Source organism: Nycticebus coucang, unplaced genomic scaffold, assembly GCF_027406575.1.
Source record: "Nycticebus coucang isolate mNycCou1 unplaced genomic scaffold, mNycCou1.pri scaffold_71, whole genome shotgun sequence".
NCBI lineage: Eukaryota > Metazoa > Chordata > Mammalia > Primates > Lorisidae > Nycticebus > Nycticebus coucang.
The window spans coordinates 99,205-113,365 of record NW_026515576.1 but is presented as its reverse complement, the minus strand read 5'-3'; the positions used below and the strand labels follow the sequence as shown (position 1 = coordinate 113,365).

Sequence of the window (14,161 nt, the reverse complement as noted above, 5' to 3'; positions counted from 1 at the left end):
AAATCTATAGATTTTAATGAACACTTCCATTTTTTTTAAATCCTAAGATGGAGATTTCTTTTTTTTTTTTTTTTGTTTTTTGTAGAGACAGAGTCTCACCCTATGGCCCTCAGTAGAGTGCCGTGGCCTCACACAGCTCACAGCAACCTCCAACTTCTGGGCTTAAGCGATTCTCTTGCCTCAGCCTCCCGAGTAGCTGGGACTACAGGCGCCCGCCACAACGCCCGGCTATTTTTTTTTTGGTTGCAGTTTGGCCGGGGCCGGGCTTGAACCCGCCACCCTCGGTATATGGGGCCGGCGCCTTACCGACTGAGCCACAGGAGCCGCCCAGATGGAGATTTCTTTATCCAGTTTCCAATTTCGTTACACTTTATGTTTATCATTTCCCCCTTTTCATATGAACTACTACATTTTTAAAGAAACGATTTAGATCTTAGATGGTTATTGATCTTCTTAATTTTAAACATTAACTAGCGAGCAGTTACCATGTGCTGAGATTGGTGCCAAACACTTTACAGGTAATAGCTTCATTTTTATAAGCATCTTGAGCTGGGATTATAATTAGTCCCATTTAACAGATGAAGAAACTGAAACACAATTTTTCTGAAGTCATAGAGTTAGTGTTGTGGTCAGGATTTGATTTCCAAGACTTACATTGTGTGGTTTCTTTCTAAAGTTGACAAAATAAATTGTGTCATTGAAATAATGAGTCAAATGACTGAGTTCTAAACTAACATGTTTGTACTATATTTTGGAATAATGTAATAAAAGTTCCCAATTTTAGGGGTTCAGTATGATTAATTTTAGTAAATGTATGCGATTACCACCATCATGATCAACATTTTAAAAAGTTCTCTCACTCTAAAAGTCTCCCTTATCAGGACCTGGAGCAGCGGCTCATACCTGTAATCCTAGCACTCTGAGAAGCTGCAGCAGGTGGATTGCCTGAGCTCAGGAGTTCAAGACCAGCCTGAGCCAGAGTGAGACCCCCATCTCTAAAAATAGCCCGGCACTTTGGCAGGCACCTGTAGTCCCAGCTACTCAGGAGGTTGAGGCAAAAGAATCAGTTGAGCCCAAGAGTTTGAGGTTACTGTGAGCTATGACGAGCACTCTTCTGAGAGCAAGAGTAAGACTGAGTCTCAAAAAAAAAAAAAAGTATAAAAGTCTCCTTGTCATCTTTGCTCTTGATCCCTCCAGCCACCCTTGGTCCCAGGCAACTAGTATCTACTTTCTGTTATGACAGTTTCAGGCACAGGATTTTGTTCAAGCTGCCCAGCCCATTTTATAGATACAGAATCTGAGCAAAGCTGCAAGTTAAATCTGAATTTCAGATTTTCCACTGGTATAAACTATTTATAATGTGCTAAACAGTTTATAGTATAAGTATGTTCCATGTACTATTGGGGCATCCTGTATTTTGTCTGGCTACCCTAAGTCTGAGACTTAAAGATTGGCTGACCTTTCCTAGCCTCTTCTCAACTAGTTTTTATTCTTCCTATTCAATAGAGGGCATGAAATGGCTAAGAATTCTTTTTTTTTTTCTGTTCAGACACATTTTTTAATAGGGAAAATAGATGTAATGGGCTTAAAAGCAATCAGATGCTGAAACTGAACAGGAGGGTGAGAACTGTGTCACTTGTCACCATGGCTAACAATGCAATGGAAAAAAAAACAGTAACTAAGTACAAAAATAGCCTGGAGCTCCCAGAGAGAGTTGCCTACTTCCAGACAGGTGTGCATGGTGGGTGCCCCCTGCAGATAGTGTGAGGTCAGTTCCAGGTCACTGAGGGAGATGGGAGACCTGAAACAGGGGATGAGGGGATGTGGGTTCCGGAGGAGAGCTGCTGGAGCCAGAGTCCGGAGGCCTCACTCCAGGTTGGCCTCCACCTGCTCAGAGCACTGCAACTTGTTATGCTCTCATTGGCAAATGGCATTGGCATACTCCACCACTAGCTTATCCATCCACGTCAGGGGCTCGGGGAACAGCACAGCACCCTCAAAGAAGCCCACGTGGCCCCCATGTAGAGGCAGCACAAACATGACATTCTCCCATTTCTCTGAAAGAGATTTGGGGATAGTTAGAAGACCTTCATGCACCAAAGGGTTCTCAGCTGCATTAACCAGCATGAGAGGCACATACATCGTGTGCAGGGATCTCATGCAGCTTTCTTCCTCCTAATGTGCCTCCAGGGAGTTGTAGCCATGAAACTTCCTCATCACGTTGTTGTCAATTTGCATCAGGGATGTTGCTGTGTAGAGTTGGCTCAAGTCTGTGTCCTCCAAGCACTGGGGTTTCTTAACTTGGTCTCCAAAAAGAGCTTGCGGCATACTCAAAAGACACTTCCAATCTGTCAAGAATTACATGATGAACCTTTTAGAGTAATCAGTAGCAAGACCAGGCCCTTCAACAAAACAAATATTCCTTGGGAGTTCTTTTGACTCAACAGGTGCAGGAAGGTAAACCGAGGACGTGAGGCTAAGAATTCTTCACCCGATTTAGTACAAAGCACTGTACAAAAATAATAATAACAAGGCTGTGTGTGTTTGGTGAGTATAAGTTTATCTCCTGGGAAGGTCTGCATCCTTATAGAGTGGTTTTCATCCTATAGAATTAGCTGATTTATTCATTTACTTAAATGTTTACTGAGTTTCTGTTATATGCCATGTACTCTGTTAAATTAGGTGCAGACAGTGACTTTGAGGTTTGGCTTTAGGAATCAGATTTATACTTGGTTGGGTAACTCTGAGGTTGAGGAGCAGCCCCTGGTGCAGATAAGGTAGCCCCTGGTCCACATCAGGGTATGTGGAGAGCTAATGCACAAAGACTGGACCTGGGAAAGAGATGGCATGTCTGTGTGAGCTCAACTGTCCCCCATGGAGATTCTCTTTTGATGGGGTCAAACTTGTGGAGTTGATGGTTGACTTTTGGCTGACTTAACTACTCCGTTTACTGTTTGTTTATTTTCCCTCTTAGACCAGTATCAGAGAAGGGCGGGAAGAGATGCCTTGAGAAGTCAGGTCAGGTTGTAAAACCTGCTGGGAAGGTTTGCTCTGTGATAGATGTTAGAACCTTGCTCCTTGTTGCCTCTTCCCCGACTCTTGGCCTCAGCTCTGCATCAAGATGCTCTCCTGCAGATGGAGAAGACAGGCAGCCTGTTGACTCAAGGCTGCTGTGATTAGCACCAATTTGAGAGCATCTGTGACATTTATGAACACATGCCAAAGAAGATAACTGCCTTTTAAAGATCATTTAATCAGTTAATCAAGAGATAATTGCATGCAAGAAGACAACTTTCTGTTTCTATTTAATAGAATTAGTAGAGATGGGGGTGCATAAATCCCAGGTTGTTTGAGCAGCTCTGCCTGGGTTGATACTCCACCTGAGATGTCTTTGGACATCTGTCATAGCAGAAAAATGTCTTTGAATTTAAAAGAAACCAAATTGTTGCTGTAATATTTTATACTAGGAGAGGTTGCAAGTTTAGATGGTTACAGATATTACAAGTAATTTATTACTTCTTTTTTCCAAAATCAATTTTAGGTCATGATTTTCTTTTTCTTATTTTTTAAAATTTGTTTTAGAAATCTTTTTTAGATCATGAAGTTGGGCAAATAACTTAAGTGAGGTGAGGGATAGTGGGGTGTGGTGGAATAGTTTTAACAAATTGTTGCTTGAGGGAGTGTGACCCATTCATTTAAGATGTTTGGATTTTTAAAAATAAGCCAGAACATCAGGGTTTTTTTTTTAATAAACTATTTTTTGGAGAAGTTTTGGTTTACAAAAAAGATAGTACAGAGTTCCCACACAGTCCACATCCTATTCCTTCTATTATTAAGATTTTCCATTAGGGCCCTGTGCTATGGCTCATACCTATAATCCTAGCACTCTGGGAGGCTGAGGCAGATGAATTGCTTGAGCTCATGAGTTCAAGGCCAGCCTAAGAGTCAGACCCCATTGTACTTAAAATGAAAATGAAAAACTGAGGCAAGAGGATCTCTTGAGCCCAAGAGTTTGAAGTTGCTATGAGCTATGATGCCATAGCACTCTACCAAGGGTGACAAAGTGAGACTCTGTCTCAAAAAAAAAAAAAAAAAAAAAGATTTTCTATTAGTATGGTACATTTGTTACAGTCAATGAACCAGAGATACCTGCATTTATTATCAAAAATTTGGGTAGGGAGATGGGAATCTTGCTGTGTTGCCCAGGCTGGTCTCCAAATCCTGGCCTCAAGAAATCTCCTGCCTCAACATACATAGCCACCACACTCAACCTCAGATGTGATACATTATCACGGTGGTGATACATTATTATTATTACTGTTATATTAACTACAGTTCATAGTTTATTCAGACTTCCTTTGTTTTTTGTTTGTTTGTTTGTTTTGTTTTCTTTTGTTTTGTAGAGACAGAGTCTTACTTTACCGCCCTTGGTAGAGTGCCATGATGTCACAGGACTCACAGCAACCTCCAGCTCTTGGGCTCACACTATTCTCCTGCCTCAGCCTCCCAAGCAGCTGGGACTACAAGCGCCCGCCACAACGCCCGGCTATTTTTTTTTGTTGTTTTTTGGCTGGGGCTGGGTTTGAACCCGCCACCCTCGGTGTATGGGGCCAACGCCCTACTCATTGAGCTACAGGTGCCTAATGTCTTATTTCTGTTCCAGGATCCCAGCCAGGGTACAACATGACATTTAGTCATCCCATCCCCTTAAGTTCTTGTTGACAGTTTCTTAGCCTTTTCTTATTTTTAATGACCTTGATAGTTTTGAGAAGTACTCGTCAGATATTTTGTAAGCTATCCTTCTGTTAGAATTTGTCTTATGTTTTTCACATGATTGGACAGGAATGATAGGATTTGGGAATGAAGACCCCAGAGACAAAGTGCCATTCTACTCACCATATCAAGGGTACCTGCTATCAACCTGACTTATCCCTCTAGATCTCCACCCCCATCACCTGGCTGAAGTAGTGTTTGTCACATTTCTTTACTCTAAAGTGATTTTTTTCCTCCCTTCCATAGCGCCCTCTTTGGAAGGAAGTCTCTATGTGCAGCCCAGTCTTAAGGACTGAGGATTTATGGCCCCCTTCTGAGGAAAAAGCATCTGCATAAATTATCTGGTATTCTTCTGCACAGGAGATGTGTCTATTCTTTCCTACTTATCTTTCAGTAATTGTATCTGTAAGGACTCCTGGGTATTTGCCTTATACTTTGGGTTATACATTTTTGGTTTTTGTTTAGTTTTTGAGACAGTCTCACTCTTGCCCTGGGTAGAGTGCCATGGCATCATATCTCACAGCAACCTCAGTCTCTTGGGGCTCAAGCAGTCCTCTTGCCTCAGCCTCCCAAGTGGCTGGGACTACAGGCACCCACCGCAATGCCCAGCTAGTTTTGCTACTTTTAGTAGACGTGGGGGTCTCACTCTTGCTCAGGCTGATCTCGAATTCATGAGTTCAACCAATCCACCGGCCTCAGCCTCCCAGAGTGCTGGGATTACAGGTGTGAGCCACGGTGCCTGGCCTGGGTTACTTTCTGGAGCTACAAGATGCTCCAGGCTCATCTTGGGTATCTCCTGCTTGAGTGCCAGAGTCCACCACTGCCCCACAGATCCCTGGTTGCTTCTCTTGGAGAATGGTATTAAAAACAGGGATCTGAACCCTAAGTATGCTCGTTACTACTGCAGCGACAGAGCAAGGAAATACATGTGTGTGTACTACCCATATATACAGGCGTATTGATAAATATTTCTATATGTAACCATCTGTGTCTACATTAAGGTAAACATGAAGTTGTATTAATGTATCTTACGCTAATGCATTGCTACTGGGTCTTCCCAGTAACTACAACAGTGAGAAACCTGACTTCCACTGTCTGCCATTCATTTACTTAATTGTTCGATTCTGTATGTAGACGCAGGAGAGTCAGAATGGCTAACTCTCATGGGAAACAACTTTATCAACTAGACTGTGGTGGTTATACCTTTAGTTTGACAGGCCCCATTCATTTCCAAAGTTACTTAAGGTCAGTATTTTTTCCTCATGACTGTCAAGGATGTGGTTTCATATATTTTTAGTATAGTTTTATAACATTCTGCATTCTTTCCTGGGATTCCCCTAGTCTCCTAAATGATTTTTTTAAAATACACGTGTTTGCATATAGTAAGCTTCTATTGTAAAGTTCAGTGGATTTTGACTAACGCACAGTGTCGTGGATCCACAATGGTAGTATAATATGGAATAGTTTTATTGCCCTAAGAAATTTTGTGTGATTCCCCTATTCAGTAAAATCTTGGTGGCTATTGATCTTTATATAAGTGTCTATACTTTTTCCTTTTCCAGAATGTCATATAATTCAAATCATACAGTATGTAGCTTTTGCAGACTGGCTCTGTCACTCAGCAATACGCATTTAAGGTTCATTTGTGTCTTTCTATGGTTTGGTAGTTCATTGCCTTTTATTGCTGAATAATACTCCATTGTACGGATACATCACAGTTTGTTTATCCACCCACATATGGAAGGAGATATTTGTTGCTTTCAGTTTTGGGGGATTAGGAATAAAGCTGCTATGAATTTTCTTTCACTTTTTTTTTTTCATTTTTACCATTTCTATCAATCCTGGCCTAACTGCTATGAACTTTCACATGCAGGTTTTTGTGTGAACATATTTTTCAGATCAGTTGGGTAAATACTTATGGCTGTATTCTATAGTAAGATTATGGTTAGCTTTATAAGAAATTGTCAAGCTGACGTCCAAAATGGGTGAACTGTTTTGTACTCCCTATAAGACATAATTAAAAATTTTTTAAATCACAAAAATAAGTGTTGGCATCACATTCAAATTCTCTAAAAATCAAACAAATGATAGCCACATAAAAAGCATCAGGGGGCTGTATTTTGCCCAAAGACAGGCAGTTAATAAACTTTCTGGACATGAGACTAGTACTGTCCAATAGGACTTTCTGTGCTGTGGGAAATGCTCTATCTTGCTTTGTCCAATTTGATACCAACTGCAACATTTCATGCGATTACTGAACATTTGAAACATGGCTTGTAAGACTGAAGCATTAAATTTTAAATTTTTATTTTAATTAATTTTTTTTGGTTGTTGCAGTTTGGCCCGGGCCGGGCTTAAATCTGCCACCCTCAGTATATGGGGCCAGCACCCTACTCACTGAGGCACAGGTGCTGCCCTTTTATTTTAATTAAGTTTAAATTTACTCACTGGTGTCTATTGGCCACCATATCACATGGCACAGTTCTAGGTTATCATAAGGATTTGGGCTTTTACTAGAGCGAGATGGGAAGCCGTGGAGCCTTAAATTATCTGACTTAAGGTTTTTTTGTTTTGTTTTGTTTTCTTCAAGTATTGTCTTAGAGGCTGTGTTAGGATTAGACTGAAGGAGCCATGGTGGAAGCAGAGAGACTTGTTGGAAGGTCGTGGCAATAATCTAGAAAAGAGATGGCAGTGGCTTGGCCTGGGATACTGGTGGTAGGGGTGGAGAGGTGGTAGCTCCTAGATGTCCTTTAAAGTGAGAGCCCATGCAAGGTAAGTATTCGCCAAATATTTACTGTATTTGTGACCAAGACCGTGGAATTTTTTTTTTTTTTTGATAGAGAGTCTCACTCTGTCACCTTCAGTAGAATGCTGTGGTGTCATAGCTCACAGCAACCTCAAACTCTTGGGCTCAAGTGTTCCTCTAGCTTCACCCTCTGGGGTAGCTGGGACTACAGGTGCCCACCACAACACCTGGCTATTTTTAGAGACAGGATCTCACTCTTTCTCAGGCTGGTCTGGAACTCCTGAAGCTCAAGCAGTCCACCCACCTTGGCTTCCCCACCTTCTCATTCCAGGCGTGAGCCACCCCGCCCAGCCTTTAAAGACCATGATTAAAATTCTTGTCTGTTTGCAGCCTCATCTCTCTTAAACCTGCTTCATTTTCTTTAACCCCTGACTATAGTATTATAATAAGAGTTCAGCCTTCTTGCTCAGAAGGTACCATGTTAAAAACCTGACTAGGTTTCTGAGTTTCTTTTTTCTTATTTTAAAGAACATAATGCTACTACCTTCACGCTGCCACTGCAACTGCAAGGAAGACATTGCAAAAAGAAGAGTTTTGGTTCTTACTTTAAAAATTGTTTTTCTTTGCATCTACTGTTAAAGTTTCATAAAAATAATTACCAGTATGATCATGGGTCATGTATGGTTGGGTGGGAGGGAAGGGCTGGACTGGGTTTTAGGGATCGTACGTCAATAGGAATTCCATCACTAGCAGTGTCCAATAGAAATATAATGTGAACCATCTATGTAATTTAAAATTTTCTAGTAGTCACGTTAAAAAGAGTAAAAAGAAACAGATGGAGGCTGGGCATGGTGGCTTGTGCCTATCATTATCACTCATGCTATCACTCTCGGAGGCTGAGGGTAAGGATTGCTTAAAGCCAGAAGTTTGAGACCAGTCTGAGCAAGAGTGAGACCCTGTATCCACAAAAAAAAAAAAGAAAAGAAAAATTAGCTGGGCATAGTGGCAGGCACCTGTTTTCCCACCTACTTGGGAGGCTGAGGCAGGAGGATTGCGTAAGCCCAGGAGTTTGAGGATGCTGTGGGTTCATTACGCCACTGCCCTCTAGCACTCTAGCACAGGCAACAGAGAAAGATTCTGTCTTTAAAAAAAAAATAGAGGAAGGAATGAGGATTAATTTTAGTTTATTTTATTTGATACAATATATCCAAAATATGATATTATTTAAACATGTAAATGATATAAAAATTATCAGTGCGATAAGATGATTCACATTCTAATTTCTTTGAAATTTAAACTGGATCGCTTCTCAGCCTTTTGGCTAAGGTCAAGTGTAATATCTGTTCTTATCAGTTTAATATCTGATACATCCTCTATCTGAGGATAATGTATTAAATGGAGTTTTGGAGCAGGGAGTTGGAATAGAAGCTTCCTCCATCCACTCCACAAATTGACCCGGTATTGCAGGAACAGTCCTCCCCAACTTTTTCATACGGCTGAGTGTAGTGGCTCACACCTGTAATCCTAGCATTCTGGGAGGCCGAGGCAGGTGTATTTCTTGAGCTCAGGAGTTCAAGACCAGCCTGAGCAAGAGTGAGACCTTGTCCCTACTAAAAATAGAAAAAACTAGCCAGGTGTTGTGGTAGGTGCCTGTAGCTACTCAGGGGTCTGAGGCAAGAGGATTACTTGAGCCCAGGAGTTTGAGGTTGCTGTGAGGTATGATGATGCCATGGCACTCTACCCAGGGCCAAAAAAAAAAAAACAAAACAAACCACTAGAGTGCAGTTTATGCTTACAGCTCGTCTCAATTCAGACTAGTCACATTTCATGTGCTTAGAAGCCACAGGTCACTAAAGGCCACCACGTTAAATAGCAGAGCTGTCAACATTTGTCAAGTTCATATTTGGTGGAGGAATTAAGTTCCTAATTTTCACCATTGATATCAGATATTTGTGAAATAAGAAAATAGTGTGTGATATGAGTGCATAATATTATAAAACAGATGAAAAATAAAAATGCATCCCCATTCTACTACCAAACTTAGACTGGAGTTTTCAGTCTGTGATAAGTCTAGAAACATCTCCAGAACTGAGAGATGCTGAGATAAATTTCTTATTAATGAATATATATATATATTTATCTCAGTATATATATATACTGAGATATTCCTTTGATAAGGAATTTATATATATATTTATCTCAGTATATACTTCCTTATCAAATTATAAATTAAATTTATAAATTCCTTATCAAATTATAAATTAAATTTATTTAATAAATTTAAATTTAAATTTAATTTAAATTTATTTATATAAATTTATTATATAAATTATAAATTCCTTATCAAATTATAGGCTGGGCTCATGCCCGTAATCCTAGCACTCTGGGAGGCCGAGGTGGGTGGATTTCCCAAGCTCATGGGTTCAGACTAGCCTGAGCAAGACGCAAGACCCCATCTCTAAAAATAGCTGGATGTTTTGGCAGGTGCCTATAGTCTCAGCTACTCAGGAGGCTGAGGCAAGGGGATCGTTTGAGCCCAAGAATTTGAGGTTTCTGTGAGCTATGATGCCAGGGCATTCTACCAAGGGGGACAAAGTGAGATTCTGTCTCAAAAAAAAAAAAAAAAAGAAAGAAAATCAAATTATCCTCTTTTTCTCCTTTTGGCTACCAAAAAGGATTAAATAAGGTCAGCTAGGATAAGACTTGTCCTAAAAAGAGACTTTAGTAGCTCATCAACCTTGAATTGGAGGCTCACTTGTCTTAACTATGTGCTTTCTGGATCTTTCAGCTGAGGAGGGTCTTTGGAAATTGTTTGCCACTCTTTCCACCAAAATATTATCTGGCAATGACCACATCCATGGCTGATGAGAGGAGGGACCAGCTGGAACAATATTTGCAAAATTGTATGTATTTGGATTTTTTAACATTTATTGTATTATAGGTTACACAAAATTCCCCTGCTTAAAGTGTGCAAATCAATGTTTTTTACTACAATTATCTAATTTTGCAGTCATCACCATAATCTAGTTTTAGATATTGCCATCACCCCATAAAGAAACCTTAAACCCATTAACAGTCACTCCCTATTCCCCTCCCCCACTAGGCCCTGGGAACCACTACTCTAATTTTTATCTCTAGAGATTTGCCTGTTCTGGACATTTGATACATGTGGAATCAAATAGGTGTTCGTCGTATTTGGTTTTAAAAAATGCTTTGTTTAGGGGTGCTGTTTTGGCTTTGACTATGGAAGAGGAAGAAATGCTATCTGAATCAAGAATGAACAAAGGGATAAGTTGAATTGTTTATAGGGAAGCTCCTGTTATAAGAAAGATCTATCAGAGATCTTTATTAGCAGGGCCAGAGACGGGACTGCCATCTCAGTGCTTTCAGGAAGCCAGGCTAGGGCACCAAGGAGACTCAGCAGTCTGCTATAGCCACCGCCAGGCTCACAGTGCAACAGCCTCATGACAGCCCGGGTCTGAAAACACTGTCACAGCAAAACTATGGTTGGCCACATTCAGCTCTCAGAGAAAAGAGGGTATTGAAGGGAAATAGCAAAACTGACAATTAAATACTGAAATTTTTTAAATTAGAAAAGTCTAAACACATATTTTAGAAAATATAAATCATGCAAAAGAATATACAATGAAAAGTAGTTTCCCTTCCACTCTGGCCCCCAGGTGACTTGTGTGTTCCCCAGAAATGATCCATGTGCACACTTGTTTGCATGAGGGTCCCTTTGTGTTCAACACAAATTAAAGTTTACATATTTTTCTATACCTGATTTTTTAAGAACTTTTTATTCTGGAAGTTTGATTTGTAGAAAAGTTTCAAACATTATGAAAAGAATATTTGTTTGTTTGTTTTGTTTGTTTGTTTGTTTTGAGACAGAGCCTCAAGCTGTTGCTCCGGGTCAAGTGCTGTGGCATCACAGCTCACAGCAACCTCCAACTCCTGGGCTCAAGCAATTATTTTGCCTCAGCCTCCCAAGTAGCTGGGACTACAGGCGCCCACCACAACGCCCAGCTATTTTTTGGTTGCAGCCGTCATTGTTGTTCGGCGGGCCCGGGCTGGATTCAAACCTGCCAGCTCAGGTGTACGTGGGTTGCGCCTTAGCTGCTTGAGCCACAGGCGCTGAGCCATGAAAAGAATATTTGTATGCTTGTCACTCATATTTCCCAAATGTTAACATTTTACATCTGCACTACCACTCTCTTTCTTATGTGTATGTATATATTATGACTCTCTCTCTCTCTCTCTCTCTCTATATATATATATATATATATATATAATTTTTTGGAAACACTTGAGAATTACGAGCCTAGGCCATTTTATCCTTAAACATTTCTGTGTGTATTTCCTAAGATTCAGGACACTCTCTTATATAACCATAATGTAGTTATCAAAATCAGGAAATCAATAATGTTATCTAGAGCCCATATTTAAACTTTGTCAACTATCACACTAATGTCTTTCATAGCTAAAGAAAAAAGTTTTTCTGGCTCAGTGCCTGTAGCTCAGTGGTTAGGGTGCTGGCCACATACATCGGAGCTGGCTGGTTTGAACCCTGCCTGGGCCTGCTAAACAACAATGACAACTACAACAACAACAACAAACTAGCCAGGCATTGTGGCGGACACCTGTAGTCCCAGCTCCTTGGGAGGCAGAGGCAGGAGAATCCCTTGAGCCCAGGAGTTGGAGGTTGCTGTGAGCTGTGATACCATAGCACTCTATCCAAGGCGACAGCTTGAGGATCTGTCTCAAAAAAAAAAAATATATATATATATATATATATCTTAGAGCTCATTCTATGTCAGCAACTATAGATTTATCTCATTTTATTATAGCTGCATTTTTTTCAAGCACAGTAGGTGAAAATTCTAGAAGCCATCTATTTCCCATTTGTTTCTAATAATGGAAACCGGTGTGGGATAAACAGTAATGGCGGAGGCTGTGGCTCCGGGAACAACAGCCACAACATCAGGAGCAGGAGCGGCAGCGGCGGTGGTGGCAGCGGCCTCCCCCGCCCCTCTCCCCACAGTCGCCGCCCAGTCCCCAGGGGCGGGAGGAGGAGGAGGCGGCAGCGGCAGCGACGGCAGCGACGGCAGCGGCAGCGGCTGGACTAAACAGGTCACCTGCAGGTATTTTATGCATGGGGTTTGTAAAGAAGGAGATAACTGTCGCTACTCTCATGACCTCTCTGACAGTCCATATGGTGTAGTGTGCAAGTATTACCAGCGAGGGTACTGTATTTATGGAGACCGCTGCAGATATGAACATAGCAAGCCATTGAAACAGGAAGAAGCAACTGCTACAGACCTAACTGCAAAGTCATCTGTTGCTGCTTCCTCAAGTCTCTCATCAGTTGGACCACTTGTTGAAATGAATACCGGTGAAGCTGAGTCAAGAAATTCAAACTTTAAAAGTGTAGGAGCTGGTCCAGAGGACTGGGTGAATGCTATTGAGTTTGTTCCTGGACAACCCTACTGTGGGCGTACTGCGCCTTCCTGCACTGAAGCACCCCTGCAGGGCTCAGTAACCAAGGAAGAATCAGAGAAAGAGCAAACCGCCGTGGAAACAAAGAAGCAGCTTTGCCCTTATGCTGCCGTGGGAGAGTGCCGATATGGGGAAAACTGTGTATATCTCCACGGAACTCATGTGATATGTGTGGGCTGCAGGTCCTACATCCAATGGATGCTGCCCAGAGATCGCAACACAGAAAATCTTGCATTGAGGCCCATGAGAAGGACATGGAGCTCTCGTTTGCTGTGCAGCGCAGCAAGGACATGGTGTGTGGGATCTGCATGGAGGTGGTGTAGGAGAAAGCCAACCCCAGTGAGCTCCGCTTCGGGATCCTCTCTAACTGCAACCACACCTACTGTCTCAAGTGCATTCGCAAGTGGAGGAGTGCTAAGCAATTTGAGAGCAAGATCATAAAGTCCTGCCCAGAATGCCGGATCACATCTAACTTTGTCATTCCGAGTGAGTACTGGGTGGAGGAGAAAGAAGAGAAGCAGAAACTCATTCAGAAATACAAGGAGGCAATGAGCAACAAGGCGTGCAGGTATTTTGATGAAGGACGTGGGAGCTGCCCATTTGGAGGGAACTGTTTTTACAAGCATACATACCCTGATGGCCGTAGAGAGGAGCCACAGAGACAGAAAGTGGGAACATCAAGCAGATACCGGGCCCAACGAAGGAACCACTTCTGGGAGCTCATTGAGGAAAGAGAGAACAGCAGTCCCTTTGACAACGATGAAGAGGTGGTCACCTTTGAGCTGGGCGAGATGTTGCTTATGCTTTTGGCTGCAGGTGGGGACGATGAACTGACAGACTCTGAAGATGAGTGGGACTTATTTCATGATGAGCTGGAAGATTTTTATGACTTGGATCTATAGCAACCTTGCTTGGTGCGTGGACTGGTCTGCTGAGCCCCAGACAGTAGCTGTCCCCTGTGCTGGCGTGGCAGTGCCTGTGTTTCTCTGCTAGGCAGGCCTATCAACTCCAGGTGCTGTCCTAATAATTTTTACCCAGAGCCTGTCTTCTCAATCCCTCACCTTTCCCCCAACGAGTGTGTTGTTTTCTCTGTTTAAAAAAGTTACAAAAATAAATCTTAAAGTTAGAAAAAAAAATAATGGAAAC

The 14,161-nt window shown here is 41.7% G+C and overlaps 1 non-coding gene and 2 pseudogenes across 2 annotated transcripts; all 3 read left to right on the top strand.

Annotated features, from left to right (window-relative positions):
• LOC128579242 (sorting nexin-31-like) overlaps positions 1-14,161 on the top strand; it is an 80,479-nt pseudogene that overhangs the window by 2,825 nt on the left and 63,493 nt on the right.
• Positions 8,821-9,012, top strand: LOC128579249 (U2 spliceosomal RNA). Its single transcript, XR_008378106.1, has one exon. It is a non-coding gene; the product is annotated as a U2 spliceosomal RNA (small nuclear RNA).
• Positions 12,448-14,136, top strand: LOC128579241 (E3 ubiquitin-protein ligase makorin-1-like; annotated as a pseudogene). The gene has a single exon (XR_008378103.1). The product of XR_008378103.1 is annotated as an E3 ubiquitin-protein ligase makorin-1-like (transcript).